The 13,318-nt window shown below is 44.6% G+C and overlaps 1 protein-coding gene across 7 annotated transcripts in view; it reads left to right on the top strand.

Moving 5' to 3' along the window:
• LPP (LIM domain containing preferred translocation partner in lipoma) overlaps positions 1–13,318 on the top strand; it is a 756,943-nt gene that overhangs the window by 141,614 nt on the left and 602,011 nt on the right. Inside the window, exon 7 of one of the 7 annotated variants that reach the window (XM_023736775.1) lies at positions 2,190–2,272. The exons of the other annotated variants lie outside the window; for them this stretch is intronic. The gene's annotated coding sequence lies outside the window, so the exon portion shown is untranslated. The remainder of the gene's footprint in view (positions 1–2,189; positions 2,273–13,318) is intronic. 7 annotated transcript variants of the gene reach the window in all.

The following is a 13,318-nucleotide window of genomic DNA, read 5'->3' as shown; positions in this document are numbered from 1 at the left end:
AATGTCAGGATTATTGTGCCCATTGCCTCAATTCCCTCGGAGGCCTGACTGTGTCCATGAGTGTTAAAGTATGTTAAGTGAACTGGGTGTGGGGAATACCATTTTCCTCTTGTGGAAGGAAACTAGTTCCTTGTTTTGGGAAGAGGATCTTGGAACCCATTTAAATCTCAGCCCCAGATTTTAGTACTGAAATACAGAGAGCTGGCCTTCATATTTACCAGTTGGTTGGGATTGTACTGTCCCCAGATTTCTACTAAAACCTAAGGTTTGCAGGTGCCTGACCACGCTTGGCCTATTGTCTTCCACCGACAAACTCGATATTTGAGTCCTTAGTAGACACAAGGCAGAGCTTGTGGGAAAGAGCTCTTCTTCTCCAGCCTCATGATCTAGATCTGAAATATTGTGCTTTTCCTCTTCCCTTTGCCCCTGTGCTGGATTCTAGCCCCAGTGTCTCTTTAGTTCCTGCACGGTTAGCAAGATAGCTCACACTCATTGCACACTACCACCGTGCCAGGCACTGGGTAGATTGCTTTCTGTACATCATCTCATTGAATCCTCACAGCCAGTTGGTACAGTAGGTACTGTTGTTATGCATATTGTACAGATGAGGAAACTGAGGCTTAGAGGGGTTTAAGTAACTTGCCCAAAGTCAAACATCTTGTAATGGTGGAGTTGAGTTTGGAAAACGACTCTCTCTGACACCAGCTTTGGATTTCTGGATTATGCCTTCCTTGTGTCCTTTCCTGCCCGTCTCTGCTTACCTTGAGTGATGCGGGTTCTTGTCTGCATGCAGGGACTTGCAGGTGGCTGGAAAGAAAACTCCCTTCTCACCTCTTCCCGCCGTTGGCACCTGTAGCCAGGTCCCTCAGTGCTACTCTTCTGACCTCTCACCAGATTCTGAGTTGGCTCTCAAGGCTCAATTCTCTGACAAGCACCTTCTAATGAGTTCATTGTTTTTCATGGTTTACTTGCTTTTATTACAAGCTAGGGACAGCTTGACATTTGCTTTACCGTCAATGGTCTGTGATGTGCACAGAGCCCGTTTGCTTCAGATCTCTTCACAGCGTTTCTCGGTGCTTAGCAAAGACTCATGACCGTTTGAATTGACGGTGGGTACGTTTTTGCATATCGATCATGATACAATATGCTATAATGAGATTGAGAGTCGTAGCTGAGAATTTGGGAGCAAAACAAGAAAGGAGAGTGAGGTTTGTCACATCTTCTGGTGGATGATGGTGGGAGCTGTGCGAAGAGCAAGCTTAGCCCCCTTGAAATCATCTTGCTCCCTGGTGGCCTACCTTGGCCTGGGACACTTGTGTTATTGGCGCTTAGCATTTTTATATTACTTTATATTTGCACAGTGCTCTCCAGTGATTTATGAGCTGTTCTTGTTTTTAATAGCCCCTGCTGGTAAGCTGATAGTCAGCCTTCTGAGAACCTAAATGCACAGAGAAGTCTCATTTCATCAGATATTCCTGGATCTGGGGTCAGGACTCTGACCTCCTGGGATGAGGCCATTTGGGGTCACTGCCTCATGTGGATTTGTAGGAGATCAAGTGGACTTAACTTCAACTTCCAGAGTCCCTAAGGCCGAGGTGGAATGATGGTGGCTCTTTAAGGAAATGGCATAGGAGCCATTCTCTAAACACCTGGATTCTAGGCCTGGCCGCAGCTAACCAGCTATACCAACTTTGAGCATTTTGCTTATCTACGTCTCAGATTCACCCTCTTGTAAAACAAGGGTTATTGTCAAAGTCTCTTTAGATCCCAAAACCATCACTTCCCATGGTGATTCTGACTCATGGCGACCCCATGCACATCAGAGTAGAACTGTGCTATGTAGGGTTTTCAATGGTTGCTTTTTCAGAAGTAGATCAGCAGGCTTTGTTTCTGAGGTGCCCCTGGATGGACTTGAACCTCCAACCTTTTGGTTAGTAGTTGAGCAAGTTAACTGTTTGTACCACCCAGGGACTCCCCTTTAGATCCAACCTGTATTAAATAGAATTCTATGAAGTTGTATCTCTTCTTTGGAACCCCTTGGGTTTAGCCAATGAATTATATGACAGGGCAGGTGGGTATAGGTTTGAGCCATTGTTCTCATTGTTGGTAGGTGCTGTCGGGTTGGTTCCGACTTGTAGCGACTCATACGGGGGCTTGTCTTACAAAAGTGTTCACCTTCCTTTTTCCAGGGTCCAAGGACTAACTGACAAGGATATGCCTTCACAGTCCTTTAAAAAAGCACACCATCCTCATTCCCTGTAAAACTGAGATGGTGAGTAGAGTTGCAAGAGGCAAGTCGGACTGGAGCCCAGGCCATCAATCCTGTATCTTCTGGGGGTTGTAGAAAGTAATTAGCAGGCTTGATTATCTCACTGGTTGAACACACGTTTTAGGGATGTGATGTAATGCAAGGAAACATTTAGTTGTCAGATTTTAGGGCTGTGTCAAATTTATTCTTGCAGGAAAAGTCTAGTTGTCCTGGCAACCTGCAATTGATTTTCTTTTTGCTCTTGTCAGCTGCAACTGGTCCCCTTTGAATCATTTCTCTAATTTAATAGAGAGAACTGTATGTCCCCACCTGGTGACCAAATCTTTCCTAATGACAGGTAACCCCAGCAAATGGCCCCTTTTTCCTACCTGAGCCAGAAGCTATAGTTTATTACTGGCTTCACCCTGTGTTGTTCTCTTTGTGGTTATTTATTTGTCTGTGGAGTCAGGTGTAGAAGTAAAGTGGCATTCAATTAATTAAGAGCTTAATCAAGCCTGTAGAGCAATGATGTAATTGGCAGCCAATCAGGACCTTTCATTTTCAGCTACTTCCTGCTCAGGGGTGGGATTAGAATGGACTCCAGGAGAGGAAGTCCTTTTGTGGGGGTGCCCAGCATTTCTGTGATCTGGGGAGGGTGGTGGAATGGCCCAGATGACAGAGAGAGGGCAGATCTGTGTGGCTCCTCTCCTGCTCTGTCACCTGTGTTATGGGGAGGTGATCTTTAAACTCGCAAGGGTAGAATCGACTTAAGAAGACATTGACGCCCATGACAGCTGAAAAAGTTGTCAGAGAGCAGTTTGCTCTTTTAAGTGATTGCAAAGCTCCTGGGCCACACAGACTGCATCTCAGGATTCGGAGAAGAACGTGTGGTAGTGGCTGGGAAAGTGCTGCCAGGAATTTTGAGGAAAGCTGGGAATCAGCAGAAATGCCAAAAGTTAGGAGATGAGGAAACAAAGCTCAGTTATCAAAAGCCTGCATCCAGAGTCGAGAATCTGTTGACCTACTGGGATTCTTGGTACGACTTTAGACTGGCTTATTGGACAGGTGACTTATGCATCTTTGAAAGGAAGCAGTGGTCACAAGGAGCCAGAACAAGGCCATTCAGCCATTTCCTTTTTCATTTGGGTTAACCATCTGGTGGATTAGAACGGTACCACAGACCTGGTGTTGGGAGGGCAGGCTCTGGAGTCAGATCATCTGGATTTGAATCCAGGCTCCTCTGCTTGGGAACCACACGACCATAGGCAAGTTGTGCCATTTCTGTGACTCAGCTTCCTCCTCTGTGAAATGGGGCTAATGACCGTTCCACTAGAGGATTCTGTAAAGACTGAATGAAACAATCCTTGAGAAGTGCTTAAAATAACGCATGGCACATACTCAGCATTTGATAAGTGTTGCCCATCGTTACTATCAGTAGGGAGACATTTGAATTTAGTAAAGCTGTTAAAAATCCCTTACATCTTTCTGGATGAGATGGGGAAATGTAAACTGGATTGCGAAAAAGGCAGTAGATGGATTTATGGGTTCATGAACGAATATACATACTTATTAACAACACGGGTGGAGAAAAAGTCCACTTCTTGCTGGGAGCAGCTACAAGGCACAATGCCAGGGTGAGGACACAGGGAGGGGAAGAGTTTGTGACCATGTTGGCCCCTTACCACACCCACACCCCCATCCCTCTCTCTTACAAGAAGCAACTAACCATCATTAATGATTTGCTATGTGTCTAGTTTTTTTTCCCCCACATGCTTACATTCCTATAAATGGTTAAAAAAAGACTTCAAAAATTATTTGTCCAAAGTTAACATCTTTTGTTCTTTCGTAAAAGACCGGGACTACCAAAATTGAAATGGTCACTTGGTGCTGCAGTGACACGTTTGACCTATAACCCATCATCTGTATCCCTGTGGGCAGACTGGTACACGAGATGATCTTCCTCCTTCCCTGGGTACTTGGAATGCTTCTTCTTCCTTTGTATCTATCTCCCTTGTGCTTACCTCCCTTGTACTTACCTCCCTTGCGCTTACCATACTTACCTACCTTCCCTTCCCCTCCCTCCCCGCTTCTCCCTACCTCCTCTTCTTCTCTCCCCTTCCCTTCTTTCCCTCCCTCCTTTCCTGTCTACCTTCCCACCTTTCTTTCTTTATTATTTTCTACATCTCTGGTCCTTAGCTTAAAATGGGTCTCAGTGGCCAGGCATTTACATGATGTTATGGGCCTTTGGGGAGTTCCTGGGTGGTATAAATGATTAACGCGCTTGTCTTTGTTAGAGGTTGGAGGTTGGAGTCCAGACAGATGTGCTTTGGAAGAAAGGCCTGGTGAGCTACTTCCAAAAAATCAGCCATTGAAAACCCTGTGGAGCACAGTTCTGCTGTGACACTGTGGGGTCCCCGTGGGTCAGAATCGACTGGATGGCAATGAGTTTGATTTTGGTATCTGTCTCTAGGAGTCGCTGGGTGGGTGTTGCAAATGGTTAATGCACTCAGCCACTAACCAGAAGGTTGCAGGATTGAGTTGACCTAGAGGCACCTTTGAAGAAAAGCCTGATGATCTACGTCTAAAAAAATCAGCCATTGAAAACCCTATGGAGCGCAGTTCCACTCAGACACTCATGGGGTTGCCAGGAGGTGGAGTCCACTGACAGCAACTGGTTTATCTGTTTCTGAGCTGGGCTTCCCAGAGGCAGGCATCTGGGAGTTCTCCTGGAGCCTCGCTCAGTGGCTGGCATCAATAGGTACTCTGTAAATGTTCATAAAATTGAATTTCTAAGGAGGCCTGAGGGGTTGGAAGGTTAACTACAGTTAACCCAAGGAACTAGAAGGCCCTCTGGGGACTGGACTAAGAGTGTGACTTTTCTGAATAACTATCAGCTTTCCCCAGGCACCTTCTTAAACCTTGCTTCTCTAGAGGCAGAGGTAAAGGAGGCATCTGCTTAAGATGCTGGTGGCTCTTCTGTGAAGTTAGGTCATAGTGCCATCTCTCCTAGCTGTGAGCTCTTAGAATAGCAACCTTTTCCTATCAGGGAAGCTTAGCTTTTGGAGGGGAGAAAGTAGTTTACATGATGACTTCTGAATTTGATTATTTACCTTCTTGAAGAAGAATTTGCAATCGCCTCTGTTACAAGGAAGGCTAACTTGCCAAGGTGGTTGGTTGACTCTGACCTGCTTACATGGCTTGCTTGGTAAACCCCACTTCCCACCCTCACTGCTGGGATCTTAACTCTCCTGCTGCTTACGAAACACCTTCTCCTGACAATTGAGACTGCATGGACCACTGAGTGCTGCTTCCCATGACTCATGGGATCAAAGCCTTTTATGTTTAATGCTCAGCAGATAGAGAATACAGTTGGAAAGAGGATGTGTGATGCAGAGAAGAGAGAAAAAGAGCAGACCAGGAGACTTGGCCCTCAGTCTGCCAGAGACACGTTGTGTGATGTGGGGCCTTAGCTTCCAGATCTGTAAAATGGGGATACGAATATAAATTATATAAATTAATGGAGATTATTTAGGCAAAACATCGAGTGGTGTTCCTGACACTGTTTTCAACAACGAGATGTCCCAGTAGAGTTACAGAGACTTGGTTTTGAGCCCTGGCTCCAGTGTTGTTGTTGTGTGCCATCGAGTCAATTCCAACTCACAGTGACCCCATAGGACAGAGTAGAACTGCCTCCTAGGATTCCCAAGGAGCTGCTAGTGGTTTGAACTGCTCACCTTTTGGTTAGCAGCCCGAGCTCTTAACCACTTCACCACCAGAGTTCCACTAGCTGTTTGAATTTGAATGATTTACATAACTTCTGTGAGGCTGAGTTACTAAACCTGTCTGAGCCCTAGTTTAAGTGCCTTTAATTTGGGATTAAATATATCTCCCATGCTAACTTCTAAAGATTAGAGGATGTTTGTAAAAGACTTAGAACAGTGGTAGAGCCTTTCAACATCTGGACCAAAGGGTTTGACACTGACCATCTGTGCCACCACCCCAAAGAACCATCTTCTCTGGGGGTAGTGGATATGCTTAATGGGGTGACCTGCCTTGGCGGTGCTGAACGAAGTTCTGCTCTACAGCCAGATTTTCTTCCTGTATCCTGAACACAAAACCTTTTTCTTCAGAAACCAGACCTGTACACCAGACCCAGTTACGGACATGCTGATTTTACAAAGATAACAAATCGTAGCCTGTCTGGGAACATGCAGCCAGTGTGGGAGTGTGGCTGTGAGTTCAGAGCTTTCATGGAGGAGCTGTTGAAGTGTTTCATCCAGAGAAAGATGGATCTGAGGTGGAGAGTTTGAGACTGCAGACAGAGATGAGCTAGTGCATTCCTAGGGTGAGGATGACCAGCGCCTAACCCAGGGCATTGACAGTGGGGATGGAGAAGAAGATTCAGGAGGGGAGCCAGGCAAAAGAAATAGGGTGGAACCAGGAACCCCGAGGCAGAGGTGGAGGTTCAGGAGAGAGGGTGCAAATCCCGGAGAGAACTGCTTAAACTGGGATGTAACAGCGGTGCTTTGCAGGGTAAGAAACCAATGACCAGTTACCGTCTAGTTGATCCCACTCAAGGCAACGCCACGTGTATCAGAGGTAGAACTGTGCTCTGTAGGGTTTTCAGTGTCTGATTTTGCAGAACTAGTTCCCCAGGCCTTTCTTCCGAAGCACCTCTGGGTGGACTGTAACCTCCAGCCTTTTGGTTAGCAGCCTAGCTTGTTAATTCTTTTCACCACGCAGGGTAAGAAAGACAGGGGCATTCTGTTGTCAATTTCCCACAAGGCAAAATGGGGGATGTCCTAGGGGTGTGTGTTTGGGGGGGACATGCAAAGTGTACCCGTGTGCACCAGTATGTGCACGTCACCTGTGCGTGTGTGTATATAGGTAACAGGGCCAAAGAGGTCACAGACTTCCCCAGGACCATACAGCTGGGAACCAGGTTTCATTGTCTTGAAGTGCTAAGTCTAGTAAGGACATTGAGTTACAGGGATGGGCAGGGGAGCAGGTAGGAAGGGGTCTAGGCAGTAGTGATTAGGAGTTTTAAGTTTCACTGTGTGATAGCATAACCTCCTCTGCTTTCCCAGAAACTATTCCTCGAAGTATGACTTGAATCGATACTCTGTTGGGAGATGTCTCGGCTCAGAGCTGACTTTCTGCTCTGGTGGTTTACTAAAATAATGGCGGCACTGGTGGTTCTGAGGCAGCATGATAAAGTGGAAAGAATGGGACGTTTGGGGCTGGGGGGCCTGGATCTGAGTCGTGCCCCTGTTCTTTGAAGCCTGTGTGAATTGGGCGAGTCAATCTCCCTGTGTGTGCCTCAGCTTTTCCCCTATAAGGTGGGATAAGGATTCCTCCCTGATGAATGTGTTGTGACATTGCTTTGCCCATTGCAGTGTCCATCGTAGTCAGTAAGGATAATGGGGCCGATGAACGTGGATTCTGTTTCTACACGTGTGAAACGAGGGTGATGGTGGTGGTGGTGGTGGTGAGTTGGTCAGCCCCTGGGGACTGTGCAGATCTTTAGTATATGGCAATACATGCCTCTTGTTTTTTGGGGGGTCTAGAACATTGTGGTCAAAGACTGTAGAATCTACAGACTGGTATTACCCTGCCCTGTGCTAACCCTATTCCTTGCCCCCCAACAGCTATGGGATAAGTATCACTTTATGCTCAGAATCTCCTATCTTGCTCCCTTATCCTGGGGAAATTTCTGGACTTCTAAGCCTTTATAGGAGCCCTGGTGGCAGGTGGTTAAGAGCTTGGCTGCTAATAAAAAGGTCAGCAGTTTAAATCCACAAGCCACTCCTTGGAAATCCTATGGGACAATTCTACTCTCTCCTATAGGGTATCTATGAGTAGGAATCTTCTTCACAGCAACGAGTTTGGTTTTTTTTAGGACTTTATATCTTCATTTACAAAGTGGAGGAGACAGTAAGTGGAGATTTATCTGCCTTCTGGAGGTACTGTGTGGATTAGCTGAAGAAAGAGCTGAGAAGGCCCTTTGTAAGTTATGCCGAATTCTTTGTATTTTCAGAACCTGTTTTTCCGCTTCTCTTAGTGGCTGAAGGACCTCTTTGGTCCTGAGACTATCAGCTAGAATAGAGAGGAAGCCGGGGTTTATGGAAGGAATGACTTTGTAAGGGCCCCCGAGTGAACTGGAATCCTGGGGTCTGTGCCCAGTTTGTCACAACATGTCACATTCCACTGTTTGGGTGAGTCTGATTTGCCCAGGCCTGGGACCTTTCTCGAGCAATATGGCAGCTTCAGGAAGGGGTGTGTCGGCTCCTGAGGAGAAGTCTCTGGTGCATCTGCTGCTGTGGGTGTCAAGGTTCCTGTTCATTTTCCCTCGTGTCCAGCAGTGGCTTGTTACTTGGGTGTTTGGGGTTTGGATGAGTCAGCGCTCCTGTGACCCAGCGGCTCTGCAATGTGCTTGGCAGCACGCTGGAATTAGTCAGAGGGCCAGGCTGCTTTTTCTGACCCCGTGAGCCAGCTGAAACTTGGGTGAGTGAGAAAGCCTCTGTCCTCTCAGATCTCTACCTGTGGAACAACTTCCGGGGAATTGTATTTTCTGTCTTACTGCTCCATGGGCTTGGCTCGGATATCTAAGGAGAAAATAAATATTTTTGATTTTTTTTTCTTTTGGTAAATAATATTGTAATATTCAGATATCATTTTGCCATTTCAGAGGGCTGCTGACTTTTCTTCTTTCATTTCCTTGTGGAATAAGGGTATTGATACCGAAACAAGCAAACAAACCAAAAAGAGCAGTTAAATTCCTCAGGCCAGATTATAAACGGACTATTCTGTTTTTATTTGGGGTCTAACGTCTCTGAACTCAGACCTGGACCATTTCAAATATAGACTGGGGATATGTGATAAGCGGGAACCAAGTAACTCAAAGCACAAGGCCAAGAATCACGTTCCAACCAAAAAACAAAAAGCAAAACAACAACAACAAAACGAAATCAATTGCCATCAAGTTGACTTCGACTCATGGCGACCCAATGTGTGTCAGAGTAGTGCTGTGCTCCTTAGGGTTTTCAGTGGCTCATTTTGTGGAAGTAGATCACCAGGCCTTTCTTTTGAGGTACCTCTGGGTGCACTCAAACCTCAGCCCTCTGGTTAGCAAGAGCTCAGTAACCATTTGCACAATCCACCTTCTGTTTACCTTGGTTTATAATATACAGTTCTTCATAGATACGGGGGCTTTGGCCCCCAATTTTTAAAGGCCAACCCATGGAGACTTGTTTCTCAAAGAGACTTAATTGTTGGACTCCAGAAGGTCCCTGTTTTGGAAACGGAGGCCTGGCAAGGTTATCCATGGAGGAAATGGCAAAATCAAGACCAGACGCCAGTTCTTTGGATTCTCAATGCGCTGCTCTTTCTGACACATCACTCTTCCCTCCTGTCAGGTGAAGAGAGAAGCCAGATGGTTTGACAAATGGTTCTTGTTGCTGTCGAATCTGTCTTCTCTTTCTGCTCAGACAGACAGTTCTAACCTTCCCTTTTTCTGCGGGGGAGGCAAGGGTGGTGGCGATGTGGGCAGAAAAGGAGGTAGATGAAGGAAGAAAAACATTTTATTGCCTGGTTCTTTACGTGGCAGAGATGACCAACAAGCTCTGGTTTCTTTGGCAAGAAGCAATACTAAGGCAATGAGTAATTGTCACCTTGAATTTAAAGCACGCAGAGACCTAGAAATGGCAGGCTGTGTTAGGAGACAACATTGATTTCATATATATTCATCTTAAAAAAAACATGTTTAAGATGCCATATCCATAAATACTAATAAGGCCGTCCGATTCCAATTTTCAGGTGAGATTAGTATTTTATTGAGTATTTTATCTGTCAGATTCAATCCTGGATGTACCATCCTCCCAGGCTTATTAGCATAATTGCTGTGCTTAAGCAGCAATAAAAAATTCCGCAGTAAAATAGCAGTTAGTGCAGGCAATTTGTTACCAAAAGCTTTTACTTAAGGACAGCTCCAGCCTGCATTTATTAGCAAGTTAGGGTTATAATTTATTTTTATTTGGAAAAACAAAAGGGAGAAAAGAGAATTTGCTTTTTTGTTTTGGAAATAATAGAGAAATTAGAAAGCATTGCCTCTCTGGAAAATTGTCCACATCCTTTCTTCCTTTGCAGAAAGCAGCCCGTGATGGGAGTAGGCTCCAGTTGTGAGGCATGGTGGCCCGAAAAAAGTCGCTCTCCTCAGCATTGGAAGAAAAGGGTAGTGCTGTCCCTTTGTGTTTGTACAGACGTTCCCCAAACTGCTTTCAAATCTGTTTTGCTGCTTCAGTCTCACACAAGTCCTGTGAGGTCTCCATTCTGAGAAATAGAAAGCTGAGTTAAATGACCCGTTCATGCTGAGGTGGTTGAGTGGTAGAGCAGAACTTCCGGACACGTTCTTCAGCCTCTGTTCCACCTCAGCCTTACAGCCTTTCACACTGCTGCTCAAAGCTCCTGGTGTGAGCACTCTCCCTTCTGCCTGTTGGTGGCGGTTTTTATCCTAGCCTTTTACACACACACAGACACAGACACACACACACACACACACACAAATATGTATATATATATATATATATATAAAATCAAAATTTTAATTATATAGTTTTGCAGCTGTTTTTCCTTTGGTGTCCCAGTTGAAGCAATTCTGCCACATGACATTTCTCTTGATACCAAATATCCTCTGTTTCTTACTTTTAAAATCTCTCTCTCCAGCTACTGACTGACTCAGGAAAACACTTGTGATTACTATCTGTGAAGGACCCAGAGCAAAATGAGTGATTTTTATAAGTAATGTGGGAGGGAGTCTGTAGAGAAGAGAGAGATGAGATGTAAAGTGTGGTGATGGGGAAGTCATTTTTCTCCTTTATTTCTTGAGAAATGTATCAGACATAAACAAGAACATTACATTGAGGCTTTTTAGGGTGTTTTAGGCTTCAATTATGGGTACTAATTTTCAAATTGAAGCTGAAGTTTTGGGTGAAAATGGACAACTGAAGCTCTCAAACTTTCAGAGAAGTTGTCTTAATGTCTTAGATTTTCTTTCCTCAGGAAGCTCAAGAAAGAACATAGAATCATTGACTCTGAACATCTCTGCTGGGCATGGCTCACTGTGCTGGCCACCGCACAGAGTCGCAAGACTCAAGACGTACTTAGACTATTAAATGGGATATTAACAATAAATATTGTTTTTGTTTCCGAGCAGCTGTTTATATAACAGAAACTCTAGTAGGAATTTTTTCATACATGATGTCATTTAATTTTCATGTTTCACTCAAATATTCATTGAATAAATATTTATTGAGTGCTTATGTGCCGGTCACAGTTTTAAGTGTTTTGCCTGTATCATCTCATTTAACTTTTATGGCCATCTTCTGAGACAGCAGGATATATGGTTATCATTGTCCTCATTGTTCAGATGAGGAAACTGTGGCACAGGGAGGGTGATTTGTCCAAGTCACAGAGTTAGCAAGTGGTGGGATTGTTCTGGTCTACTTATCTCCCAAACACATATTCTTTCCACAGCGCCAGTTGGCAATAAATAAATCAATAAACCAATGGATAGATAACAGACAATGACGATGATTAGAGAGGCATGCTGGTTATTAACGTCAGAGGCAAGTCCAGGACCTGGATGTTTACTAAGGGCATTCATTAATCTTGAAACTGGACAAAAGCTCAAATCTTACTATACTTCTTAGTGTTTGTATAAACTTTGGCTGAATTACCTCTTAGAATCTCAATGACTTCCTTTGAACTAGAGATAATAAAATCTCTCTCCCAATGTCATTGTAAGAATAAATGAGATACTATATGCAAGAGCCTTCAAAAGTTCATAGAGGGTGTTCAGCCAGTGTTGAAAGTGCCCATGAAGAGGCAGTTTTGCGTGCTGGTTAGGAATGGTCTCCAAAGTCAGAATGCCTGCGTTTAAATCCTTTCCACCACATAATGTATGATCTTGGGCAAATAGCTCTTGTCTGTGTCCCGGTTTCCTCATCTACAAAATAGGCTTACCTCCTTAGGATGAGTTAAAATATGTAAAGCACATAGAACAGGGCCTGCCACATAGCAAGCCCTATCTTAGTGTTAGCTCTTATTATTCCCTCCCACTACAATGCTGAAGAAGGGGAGGTGCAAAGTGAATAGTTTAGGACTGTTCTGGACTCTGACCCGTGACTCAAAGACAGTGAATCGATTTAGCCTGGGGCATAGGAGTTACATTTGCACGGCCACTAGCGACCTTGAAAAAGTTCTTGGCTTCTCTGTCCTTGACGTTTGCTTATCTGCACATGGTGGTTGAAAGAGTAAACTTCAGAATGGAATGCATCCCCATCCTTGCTAAGTTGGCTGGTGGAGAGTTGCCACGTGGCTACTGAGTATCAGTTCCCTGATCGAAGATGGTCTGTCTGTAGGGTGGTGTTTTTTCTGCCTCATCCAGGCAAGCTCTGTCTTCCCCCAGTGCGCACCTGCATAGGTCCTTCCTCAGAGCTGTCTCCATCTCCCTCCCCTGTAGAAAGCATTGATGATGGACTGGGGCCACCTCTTCCTGGAACCCTTCCTCTGTGCAGGAGGTGGGTGGGAATTTTGGCATACCGTAATTTAAAGGTAATAAACGCTAACGTATATCTTTCACTTATCTTCAGAGAGCAGGAGTACACTGAAAAACCCTTAATTTTAAAGCTGTACCACGAAGCATAGCTCTAAGATAGAAGATTCTTCAGGATCTTGTGCTTTCACTGCTTATTGTATTAAACACCAATTATCCTTAAGAAGAATATGTGTTTTGTGTGTGTGTGTGTGCGTGTGTGTGTGTGTGTGTGTATCAAACTTCCTGGAATTGGCAATGTTGATTTTGGGTGTTTCTTTGGCTATTCAAAATAGAAATGGAAAGGCAAGAGTGTTTGCTCATGTCTTTAAAAAAAAAGTCTCCATAGGAAAGAACACTAAGATAATGCCTTACATTGTATATGGGGCATTGTGGTTTTCAAAGCACTTAAATACACATATTTGTACCTTATGGCATCCCTAGGAAGTAAGCAAGGCAGGGCTTATTATTATTTCCCT

Source organism: Trichechus manatus, unplaced genomic scaffold, assembly GCF_000243295.1.
Source record: "Trichechus manatus latirostris isolate Lorelei unplaced genomic scaffold, TriManLat1.0 scaffold00092, whole genome shotgun sequence".
Taxonomy (NCBI): Eukaryota; Metazoa; Chordata; class Mammalia; order Sirenia; family Trichechidae; genus Trichechus; species Trichechus manatus.
The sequence above is the reverse complement of the archived record's forward strand: the minus strand, read 5'-3'. Positions and strand labels throughout refer to the sequence as shown.